This window comes from Dama dama, chromosome 11 (genome assembly GCF_033118175.1).
Source record: "Dama dama isolate Ldn47 chromosome 11, ASM3311817v1, whole genome shotgun sequence".
Taxonomy (NCBI): domain Eukaryota; kingdom Metazoa; phylum Chordata; class Mammalia; order Artiodactyla; family Cervidae; genus Dama; species Dama dama.
Genome location: NC_083691.1, coordinates 58294934 through 58307026, shown reverse-complemented (window position 1 = coordinate 58307026; position 12093 = coordinate 58294934).

Sequence of the window (12093 nt, the reverse complement as noted above, 5' to 3'; positions counted from 1 at the left end):
CAGCTGTTATACACAGACCCTAACCTCCCTCCTTTGCTGTTTAATTATTAAGACCTAATTGGTCTTAATTTGGGGAAGGTCAAAATTTGTATTTGAGAGTATTTGAAAAATATCACTGAGCTGCTGAGTCATAGTGCATCTATTGTGATCATTGTGTTTTCCCTAGAATAAGCTCCCCTCCCTTTTATTAAGTGCTGGTCATCAGTCATTCCAGAACTTTCCACTGGTTAATTTCCTTTTAGGACTATGAGAAGCAACAGGGAAGCTCCCAGTATTTTAAGATAGCCTCACTCAGAGCTTCAGATGTGTTCCAGTCTATAGACAAAAGTTTCAGGTCTGCATCCTAAAATTCCCCTCTACTATTCTGGGGATTTCTTTTATCTCCTTTGTTGGATTTCCTAGAGCCAATGTTTGTTTTCTTTTTATAATTATTTTTTTAAAAGCTACTTTATCTTTTTGTCTGTGATGGGTCTTCATTGCTGTACTTAGACTTTCTCTGGCTGCGGTGAGTGGAGGCTACTCTCCAGTTGCAGTGCCCAGGCTTCTCACTGTGGTGGCTTCTCTTGTTGCAGAGCATGGGCTCTGGAGCACAGTCTCAGTAGTTGTCACACAGGTTTAGTTGCTCCAGGGCATGTGGACTCTTCCTGGACCAGGGATTGAACCAGTGTACCTTGCCTAGCAAGGTGGATTCTTTTTTTTTAATTTATTTTTATTAGTTGGAGGCTAATTACTTTACAATATTGTAGTGGTTTTTGCCATACATTGATGTGGATCAGCCATGGATTTATATGTATTCCCCATCCCGATCCCCCCTCCCGCCTCTTTCCCCATCCTATCCCTCTGGGTCTTTCCCAGTGCACCAGCCCTGAGCACTTGTCTCATTCATCCAACCTGGGCTGGTGATCTGTTTGACCCTTGATAGTATACTTGTTTCAATGCTATTCTCTCAGAACATCCCACCCTCAAATGAAGTAAGCCAGAAAGATAAAGACCAATACAGTATACTAATGCATATATATGCAAGGTGGATTCTTAAAACACTGGACCACCAGGAAAGCCCCCAAGAGCCCATGTTTTTGTTTTATTTGGTTTATTCCCTTGTTTGCGGGGAGAACACCATACAGCAGCTTCCTGAAAAAGAATCTCGAGGAGTAAAGGCCGAATTGCTCAGAGTTCTGGAGAAGGCAATGGCACCCCACTCCAGTACTCTTGCCTGGAAAATCCCATGGACGGAGGAGCCTGGTAGGCTGCAGTCCATGGGGTTGCTAAGAGTTGGACTCGACTGAGTGACTTCACTTTCACTTTTCACTTTCATGCATTGGAGAAGGAAATGGCAACCCACTCCAGTGTTCCTGCCTGGAGAATCCCAGGGACGGGGGAGCCTGGTGGACTGCCGTCTGTGGGGTCGCACAGAGTCAGACATGACTGAAGCCACTTAGCAGCAGCAGCGCAGAGTTCTGGGGCTCAGTGGGTGAGTGGTCATTATGTATTTTAGTATTCCTATTTTTAGTCTTCCTGTACCTTGCATTTTTGCAAGACTCCAAATGCATACATCCATTACCATGGTTTTCAGGTAAATGACACCAGTTCCCCCGGTGACTCGGTTGGTTCAGATTTCAGTGCATGGCATATTAACTGAGTAATTGCATACAGTGCAAACTTTAATTCGAGCTCTTTTGTCCACAAATCTCATTTATAAAGGAGCAGATGCACACTGACCCGATGAATGACCTCTTGGGTCGCTTTTTTCAAAGTCCTTTTGGTGTCTGGTTGCTGTGCAACATTTATTCAGTTCACTCACAGACAACAGAGCTTTTTAGTAGTGATCCCCGCAGTAGAGAGATGCTCTAGGCTTTTTAGCACTGTCATTGGCTTATGTTCCAGATTCTTCTGGGGGCTTGAGTGAAAGTGCGAAATTGCCTTTGACCATCAAACACAGCTTTCATTGATCCAGCCAATGGACCAAGAGGTTATTTCATCTTTTAACAGATTTGGACAGACTATAAGTGCTACATCTGGAGATTTTGTGATTGCTTCAGCCAAAGTTTGGAAGCTATTGAAAGCTTCATGGCAGAAAGAAGCAGTAATTTGTAGTGTGGCAGAAACTTACTACACCACAAATAACAGGATTCAAAGTGGACATGAATTGAGTTTATCTGAATGTGGGAGGGTTGACACTGCTACTGTTTGGGAGATTCTAGATAGGCAGTCAGAGGCACTTAGTGAAGGTGAGCTTGTCAGCATAAATGAGGAAGGTGGTGGTGATGAAAAAGATGCAGACATAGCAGAGGAAGTGATTCTGGCCTGGCCTCACATGTAGGGACTTCCCAGAGCTATTTCTCAACAGTGAAGAGTAGGTAAGACTTCCCTGGTGGTCCAGTGGTTGAGTTTGCCTGCCAATGCAGGGGACATGGGTTTGATCCCTGCTCCGGGAAGATCCCACATATGCAACTAAGCAACTAAACCTGCAACTACTGAGCCCATGAGCTGAAACAAAAGAAACCACTGCACTGAGAATCCCATGCATGCTAACTAGAGAATAGTCCCCACTGGCTGCAGCTAGAGAAGAACCCTCGCAGCAATGAAGACCCAGTCAGGACAGCCAAGAATTAAATCAAAAACAAACTTTAGTAGGTCTCCCCTGGTGGCTCAGTGGTAAGAATCCACCTGCTAATGCTGAAGACACGGGTTTGATCCCTGGGTCGGGAGGATCCCACATGCCACAGAGCAGCTAAGCCCGTATGCCGCAACTACTGAGCCCTTTGTGCTACAACTACTGGAGCCAGCGGGCCCTAAAGCCCATGCTCAGCTGCAAGAGAAGCCTGAGCAGCAACGAAGACCCAGCACCACCAAAAGTAAATAAAATTTTTAAAAAAGTTAAATTGTTGGAAGCTGATCCCCACTTTAATTTTTTGCTGATAAAATTTCAGTTCAGTTCGGTTCAGTCACTCAGTCGTGTCCGACTCTTTGCAACCCCATGAACTGCAGCATGCCAGGCCTCCCTGTCCATCAGCAACTCCCGAGTCCACCCAAACCTATGTCCATTGAGTCAATGATGCCATCCAACCATCTCATCCTCTGTCGTCCCCTTATCCTCCTGCCCTCAATCTTTCCCAGCATCAGGGTTTTTTCAAATGAGTCAGCTCTTCCCATCAGGTGGCCAAAGTATTGGAGTTTCAGCTTCAACATCAGTCCTTCCAATGAACACCCAAGGACTGATCTTTGGGATGGACTCGTTGGATCTCCTTGCAGTCCAAGGGACCCTCAAGAGTCTTCTCCAACACCACAGTTCAAAAGCATCAATTCTTTGGCGCTCAGCTTTAGATTTTTTAAAAAATTGAAATAATATTGTACACAGAAAAGTGTACACAATTGTGTAACTGCTGACTTTTGGCACAGTGGATAAATCCATGAAACCAGCAACCAGAACAGGAAATGAATAATATCATTGACAGATAAACAGGTCAATGTCGAGTCACCTGGTTAAACTACAATATAGTAACTGAGAGCTAGATAAATGTTACACAATCATGTTTACTCGAAAGTTGCCATCACCTTTGCAAGCTGGGCTCAGCTCTAGGTAGGCTAAGCTAGAGTTTGCAACAGTTCGTTTCCTGACTGGCAGGAAATAAAAGGATTTGTTTTCAACCTCACCCTTTCACCTTCAAGCAGCATCAAGGTGCTTAGAGACCAAAGGTGACAAATTTAAGACACTCACTCATTAAACGCTGGGTCGTGGTGTTTCACCTACAACCTAGTGGTATTAGCTGTCTGGTACATTAAACGCTTTCTCCACCGTGTGCAGTAGGTATGATTTGCAGATATCTTGATTGTCAATGGTTTTCTCTTGCCTCACACAAAATTCTTGGGTAGAGCTCCAAAATTTCAAAAAAGTTACAGAACTCGTAACCCATGGTGTGAAAATTGCTTTTCTCTCTTTTTTAAAAAAATTAACAGCCAAATAAATAATGAGCCGAATCTTAGCTGTGGCATGCAGCATTTTTATTTTTATTTATTTGGCTAGCCAGGTCTTAGTTGCAGCTTGCAAACTCTTAGTTGTGGCATGTGGGATCTCATTCCCTGACTAGGGATTGAACCCCCAGGCCCCCCACATTGGGAGCTTGGAGTCTTAGCCACTGGACCACCAGAGAAGTCCCTGAAAGTTGTTTCTCTTTAACTCTGTTTTCTACCTTTGTCTTTGCCTCTGCTTGAGAGATTTAAATTCTTTAACCATCCATTGTTTCACTGAGACACAGTGAGGAAATCTGAGCAGTGTCTGCTAACTGGAGATGGCTGAAGTGCTGTCTGCTTTTGTGACAGATGAAGACTTCATTAATAGCTTTTTTAAATACTAAAATAAAACACTGGACTTCCCTGGTGGTACAACGAATAACAATCCACCTGCCAATGCAGGGGTCATGGATTCACTCCCTGATCCCGGAAGATTCCACGTGCCACTGAGCAACAAAGGCCCAGGTGCCACAACTGCTGAGCCTGTGCTCTAGAGCCAGGTTGCTGAAACTACGGAGCCTGAGGGCTGCAACTACTGAAGCCCTTGTGCCTCGAGCCTGTGCTCTGTAAGGAGAGAAGCCACTGGAACAAGAAGCCTGTGCACTGCAACGAAGAGTAGCGCCGCCCCTGCCCCCTGCCCCCACAAACTAGAGAAAGCCAGTGTGCAGCAATGAAGACCCAATGCAGCCAAAAAATAAATACATAATAAAAAATAAAAAAGATAAAAATAAAAATAGAGATGCTCAGTGGCAGCAATCCTTGCCTTTCTAACGACCAGGCTCTTGTGGAAACCCCTTTTGTTACGTTCAGAAATGATGCTAGCTTTCATCTCAGCTGAACACACTGTGATGCAGTGCCGACTGCTACTTAGGAAAAGGAGCAAGATGTTTATTTTCTGGGGACTGCTGACATTGGTGCAAGGTCTCCCCTCCCAGAGGATTTTTGCTGAAGACCTAGATAGCAGGTTTTACTTCCCATTCATTCTATTTCTAGAAGCAAGCAAATGTTCTCTAATTGCAGGCTTGGGCTGAATGCCTCCGTCGTGTTTCCCACTGTGCTAATTGGAAAAATATAATTTTCAAGTAACTGTGTCCCGCTTTGCAAAATAATCGTTGGCAGCTGAGTTGCTGGTTTGGTTCCTAAAGTAAAATAGTACTTTTTTAGTACAGCATGAAGGATAATGGAGCTTTGGAAATCCCAGGGCAAGTCTATGCTATGTACAAGGACCATTAGAGATCCAGTTTCAGCCCATAAGAACCAACTGTCTATTGATTTGGTGTCTTTTTCTGGAAGCCTTTATTAAATTGAATCTCAATTAAAAACTGGAGGGGGGCACATTCTGAGAGTATTAGTCAATATTGCCCATTAGTTGAACAGTCATATAACGGGCCTTATGTGGACATTACTGATTTGGAAAGGAGGTAATTTTTTTGTAATGGAGGTCTTGGCTCCTGGTAAGCTCTCCATCAGTCTAAATGTGGTTGGTCTTGCCAGCTTTTTGGAAATACTGTCAGCTTGTGAGTATAGAGTTAATATGACACTTCTGTTTAAGATCTTCGGTTTTTCTGAGTAGTTCTGTCATGGCCCATGTAGAATGATTGTCTACCACCGAGAAGGGCTTTAAATTCGAAGTTACCATTGGAATCAGAGATTATAAAGGCAGTGATGACCTCGTGTGTAGTATGGTGTGGTGGCTACAAGCATAAGCTTTGGAGCCAGAGCTATCTAGCTTCGAATTCCAGCTCTACTGCTTTCATATCCTGGAAATCATTTCATCTTTCTAAGCCTCAGGTCCTTGTCTAAAGACTGGTGGTAGTAGTGCTACTTATGTCACAGGATTAAATAAAATAATGCATGTAAAGTGTTCCATGTTTGACCCTTCATAAGCACTTATTAAAAAGTGTTTATTATTACTAACTGGTCTTATCCTCCAGATAAATATATGTATTTTTATATATTTTCTTGACATGGTAATGTTTAACTTGACATCGATCCCCTAGACACCTTTTTGAGTATGGCATGACTACTAAGTAATTTTTCTTAACTCTACCTTTATGTATTTTTAAAATCTGAAATGAAGGATTTAATTTTGGCAGTTTGCCTTTAAAGGAAAGTGTATTAAGACCCTGTACAAATTAGGATTTGGTTAAACTGTGAGTGAGCGAAAATCTCAAGAACAGGGAAGAAAGCTGACTTCTTCCCCAAGTCAATGATGGACTGATGCTGGTGTCTCAGCTTGGAAGAGTCCCATGGACCTGGGACCCAAAGCCCTGAGAGGGGCACTGGCAGTTATGACTTTTAAGAAGTGTGTGAAAACGGGGACATCCGTAGCAGTCAGTAGTTGACTCCTCCCTTCCAATGCATCAGGCATGGGTTTGATCCCTGGTCGGGGAACTGGTTCCCTGGTCACATGACACACCACCAAAAAAAAAAAAAAAAGTATGTGAAGAGGCTGATTCTTGTGAGGGCTGTAAAACTGCTAACAGAATTCAGCTGGCGGGGCGAGGGGGAACTACTGCTGTGGGAGACAAGAAATGTGATGAAATGTGTGAAACAAAAAGCAAAATAAGTAGTTCCTTTCCCCTGCGGTCTCCTCACAGCTCCCCCTACCGGCAGCTGGCAAACAGGCGGTAGGAAGAGTTCCAGCCCAGAGGCGCCGCAGAGTAGGGAGGGCTGGGTTTGCTGAGATGTGATTGCTTAGCAACCAACACAGGGGGGAGTCTTCCAGACTTCTCCATCTTCAAAGTTGTTGTTCAGTCGCTTAGTCATGTCTGACTGGTGCAGCACACCAGGTTTCCCTGTCTTTCACTATCTCCCAGAGTTTGTTCAAACTCATGTCCATTGAGTCAGTGATGCCATCCAACCATCTCATCCTCTGTTGTCCCCTTCTCCTTGTATGTTTGGAATGAATACCTTATCTGTGGCATGAAACTTTGAGATTGTGTGACTGTTTTCTCCCCTCCCCCCCGCCGACCCCCGGCCCCCGCAGCCATCTTTCACTCAATGGCCTCAGTATTCATTGATGAATCTTGCCTGAATCCGTTATTACTAAAGTGTGAAAGTGCTAGTTACTCAGTAGTGTCCGACTCCTCGTGACCCCATGGACTGTAGCCCGCCAGGCTCCTCTGCCCATGGGATTTCCCAGGCAGTTGCAGTTCCCTGGAAAATGGCAACTGGAGGAAGTTGCCATTTCCTTCTCCAAGGGATCTTCCTAACCCAGGGATAAAACCTGGGTCTAAACTAGTTATAAAATAATGATTTTCTATTTTTCTTACTCCTTGAATATTTATTAGTAGTTTTGGTAAAGGAGTACTGCAGCCAGCACAGCAGGTAGGGATCAAACACACAGTTTGGGAAAAAGAAACTAGAGACAGAATTAAAGTTTTAAAGATGGGACCAGGGGACTCAAGACCTCTTGGGTCAAGAGCCCTGTTTCTCGGAGCCACATCACTTTTATTTAGTGTCTTGGCAAGCAGAAAGTATCTGTTGTGCTATGGTGAAGTCAGCCTCCAATGTCCCCGGTAACGTCTCCCATTTTATTGATTACTTTAAACTATCTTTGTTATTTTCTTGTACAAGGGCTATAACCTAGCTGGAGGTCATAGACCCGCTTATACCTTGGGAAAACATCTTAGTGTGTGCACAAGCAGCGTTCTAAACTTGCGCTGATCCGACGTTCCAAGGTCCACACTATGTTTTTCCTTAGCTTAGCAGGGTATGACAGCCCCAACTGATCAACCTGATGTACTTTTATTTAGGTTATGCTGTATTGCTATATTTTGCTTTTATTCCTTTCCCATGGTGATTTTCTCATGGCTTAGACAGAGCAACAGGTGACTGACTATTAACTCCTGCAAAGGAGAGATTTCTTTTCTCATCCTTTGGGAAATGTGACTTTCAGTGGGGTGATCGCATCTTAGGTAAGAGTCAGAGTTGTATTATAAAGAGCTGGGTAGAAGGGACACGGTGTAGGCAGCTGGCACTTTGTCACAGGCCCAGCCCTAAGTACTCTTATTTCTGTAATTAGATCTATGATTGACTTGAATGATAAAAGCTTTGGAAGGAATAAAAACGAATGTTTTACATATGAAAGAACGAGGGAAAGCAACCTGAATTCACAGGTGGTGTCTGATGTTTCAGGGTATCACTTTCCTGAAAGGACCAAATAGGCCAGTGATTCTCTTCCTTGGCTGCCCATTGGACTCACTTGAAGACTTGAGGCCTGGGTGCCTTCCAGGGGCACTGGGATTTTTTTAAAATATATTGCTTCTTTTATAATTAAAAAATTTAGTATTTATTTATTTTTGGCTATGGTGGGTCTTCGTTTGCTGGGCGTGGACTTTTTCTAGTTGCAATGCAACTTCTGATTGTGGTGGCTTCTCTTGCTGTGGACCACAGGCTCTAGGATGCAAGGGCTCAGTAGCTGTGGCACATGGGCTTAGTTGTCCTGCAGCATGTGGACTCTTTCTGGACCAGGGATCGAACTGGTGTCCCCTGCATTGGCAGGTGGATTCTTAACCACTTGGCCATCAGAGAAGTCAGACGCTGGGATTTAATTGGTATAGGTGGGACCTGGGCATAGGATTTTTATTTTTATAATTTTTTTCTTCTTCTTTTTTCCATTTTTCTTTTCAACATTTTTATCTCATATATTAATTTCATATTTTTTTACTGTACCACGTGGCATGTGGGATCTTCATTCCAGGGATTGAGTCCACACCCCCTGCATTGGAAGTCAGAATCTTAACCACTGTACCACCAGGGAAGTTCCATGGCAGCAGGATTTTTAAAAGTTCTCTTGGGAATTCCAGTATTCTTCCAGAGTTCAGAACTTGAAAACAGATGGCCTATGTTGGTCACATGGGGTAAATGACTGCTCTCTGTTACAGTCTGTTGAATGGGAATGAAGGAACTGAACTAGGTATACTGGCATGCCTTGTTTTCAAATCAGGACTTCTGAAAAATCTTTCCACTGTTAGTGTTTGATCATGTAGCATATTTGTCAACTTCACTTCTTTCCCTTGGTGGAAATAAAGTTGACTCTTCTCAAAATCCAATCAGATTCAAGCAACCAGATAAATGTGTCTTCTCATGACCTTAGGGAGCTTCCTAGGTGGCTCAGTGGTAGAGAATCCGTCTGTAATGCAGGAGACATGAGTTTGATCCCTGGGTAGGGAAGATCCTTTGGAGGAGGAAATGGTGACCCACTCCAGTATTCTTGACTGGGAAATCCCATAGACAGAGGAGCCTGGAGGGCTACAGTCCACGGGGTTGCAAAGATTTGGACACAACTAAGCACACACACAAGCATGACCTTAGCCACACATTCATTTAAACTCTTGTAAAAATGGAAACACCTTTTTCTAGTTTCAGGGTGGAGTGAGAGTCCCAAGGTTGAGTAAATAACAAGGGGTGGGATGTCAGTGTGAAAATGATGGCAGTTCCTACTGCATATTGAGCCTTTGCCTCATCCCCAGTGTTGTGCACATACTCACTATAAATAGGTCTTTATTTATTTATTTTTGACCATGCCTTGGACATGTGGGATCTTGTTCCCTGACCAGGGATTGAACCCATGTCCCCTGCAGTAGAAGCACAGAATCTTAACCCTTGGACTTCCAGGAAAATCCCTCTAAATAAGTCTTTAAAACTTTCAAAATTTGATGTGAAATATTTCAGACATGGAGAAGGTTATAAAAATAATAAAATAATGAAGGCGCTTGTTCCCCATGAGTAGTTTAAGCTTCCAGAGGCTGGACTGCTTTCCCCCTGTTTCATTCAGGGTTGAATTTAGTGTTTTCTACTTCATTTTACTTTTGCTACCCATGCCTGTTTCCCTAAATGAGACATAACATTGCTTTGCATGTTTCAAGCTAATTGTAAATGATTTCTCACTGTATGCATTTTCATATAATTTACTTTTTATATTTTGTAGTAGTGGGATTCCTCTGTGTTAGTATATGTAACTCTGGCTCATGTGTGATCATGCTACAGTTTATTATCTCTTTTCTTGGTCAACATTAAGGTGGTTTCCAATTTTTGGCTATTAAAAACAGTGCTACCATTAGTAGTCTTTTTTCTTTTTTCTTTTTTTATTAGTATTCTTATATGGGTTTCCTTGGGCACCTGGCAGGAATTTCTCAGGGTCCAAATCTAAACATAGAATCATGTGAAGTAATTAGCCTCCAACTAATAAAAAAAAAAAACAACAACATAGAATCGCTGCATTGTAGTATATATTCCTCTTTAATCTTATCGTATATTGCCAAAATTCGTCTCCAAAATTGAAGCAGTATACGACTTTGTGAGCAGTATATACGAGTTCTAGTGGACTTCTCTGTTGTCCAGTGGTTAAGAATCCCCCTGTCAATGCAGGGGGACACAGGTTCAACCCCTGGTCCAAGAAAATTTCACATGCCATGGGGCAACTAAGCCCGTGTGCCACAACTGCTGAAGCCCACGAGTCCTAGAGCCCTTGCACCATAACTAGAGAGTAGCCCCCACTCACTACAACTAGAGAAAACCAGTGTGCAGCAACAAAGACCCAGGGCAGTCAAAATAAAAATAAATAAATAAAATTTAAAAAGAGTTCAGGTTAGTGCTATGCCTTTGCCCACACTTGCCATTGTCAGATTTTACAATTTTTGCTGAATACATTGTTTATTAATCCTCCCAGTAATCTTATGAGGTAGGCTTCTTATTTCAGGTGAGGAAATTGAGTGTCAGATATTAAGTAATTGGTCCAGTCATAGCAAGTCATTAATAGAGTTGATTCTCACTCAAGTCTCCGTGCATGCATGTGGGCTAAGTCACTTCAGTCATATCCGACATTTTGCTACCCTATAGATCGTAGCCCGCCAGGTTCCTCTGTCCATGGAGTTCTCCAGGCAAGGATACTGAAGTGGGTGGTCATGTCCTCCTCCAGGGGATCTTTCCGACTCAGGGATTGAACCCTCGTCTCTTATATCTCCTACATTGGCAGGTGGGTTCTTTACCACTAGCACCACCTGGGAAGCCCCACCCAGGTCTACCAGATGCCAAAGCTCTTGACTGACAGTAAGTTACAGTGTAGTAGAGCTTCTGAATCTGTAACAGGAGATGAACATCATCAGGTGTGAGAGGTGACAGATGGGCAAAGGACCAGGATTTTGGAAGGAATAGGAGAGGCTGAGGTGAGAGAGGAAGGATACGAACTCTGAAATGGTAATGCCTTGTCTGTTGCACCGGCATGCAAGCTGACATAAGGAAAGGACAACTGTGGCAGCATAAGGATGGCCACAACACATCGGATCGGGGGTGGGGTGAGGGAAGCAGAGGGTGGGGCGTATTGAGAGAGTAGCACTGAGACATATACATTACCTACATAAAATGAATAGCTAATGGAAGTTGCTGTATAACACAGGGAGCTCAACCTAGTGCTGTAGGACAACCGAGATTGGTGTGACGGGGGCCGGTGAGAGGGAGGCTCAGGAGGGAGAGGATATATATACGCTAATGGCTGATTCACACTGTTGAGCAGCGGAAACCAACACAACATCGTAGAGCAATTATTCTCCAGTTAAAAATTAAAAAAGGAATGGCCACAGATCCTTTGACCCTCTTCCCATAGACACTGACTCTCAGCATCCCTTCTCCTTAAGTTTGGGTGGGCTATCTCTGCTTTGAGTCATAGAATTTGGCAGAAGTGACTGCCAATTTCCAGACACAGTTCCTTAGAGCCTGGCAGCTTCCACCTCCCATCTCTTAGAGTATTTGATCTGGGGACAAGGTACTTTGATTACCTTGGGGCTACTGTGTTGTGACATAGCCCAGGCAGCTGTATGGAGAAGAGCCAAGGTTCCCAGTCTGAATAGCCAGCCCCAACTTGCCAGTCATGTGAGTGAGCCACGCTGGAAGTTGATTCTCTTTTCTCATCTGTTACTGAGTGGAGCAGAGAAGGGCAAATCAGCCACCTTCAAATTCCTGATCCTCCAAATTATGGACAAAATAAAATGCTTCTTTTGAGCTACTAAGTTTTGGGATAGTTTTGTTATGTGGCAATAGATAGCCAGAGCTGTAGTGAAAACAGAAACGGAAGGGAAG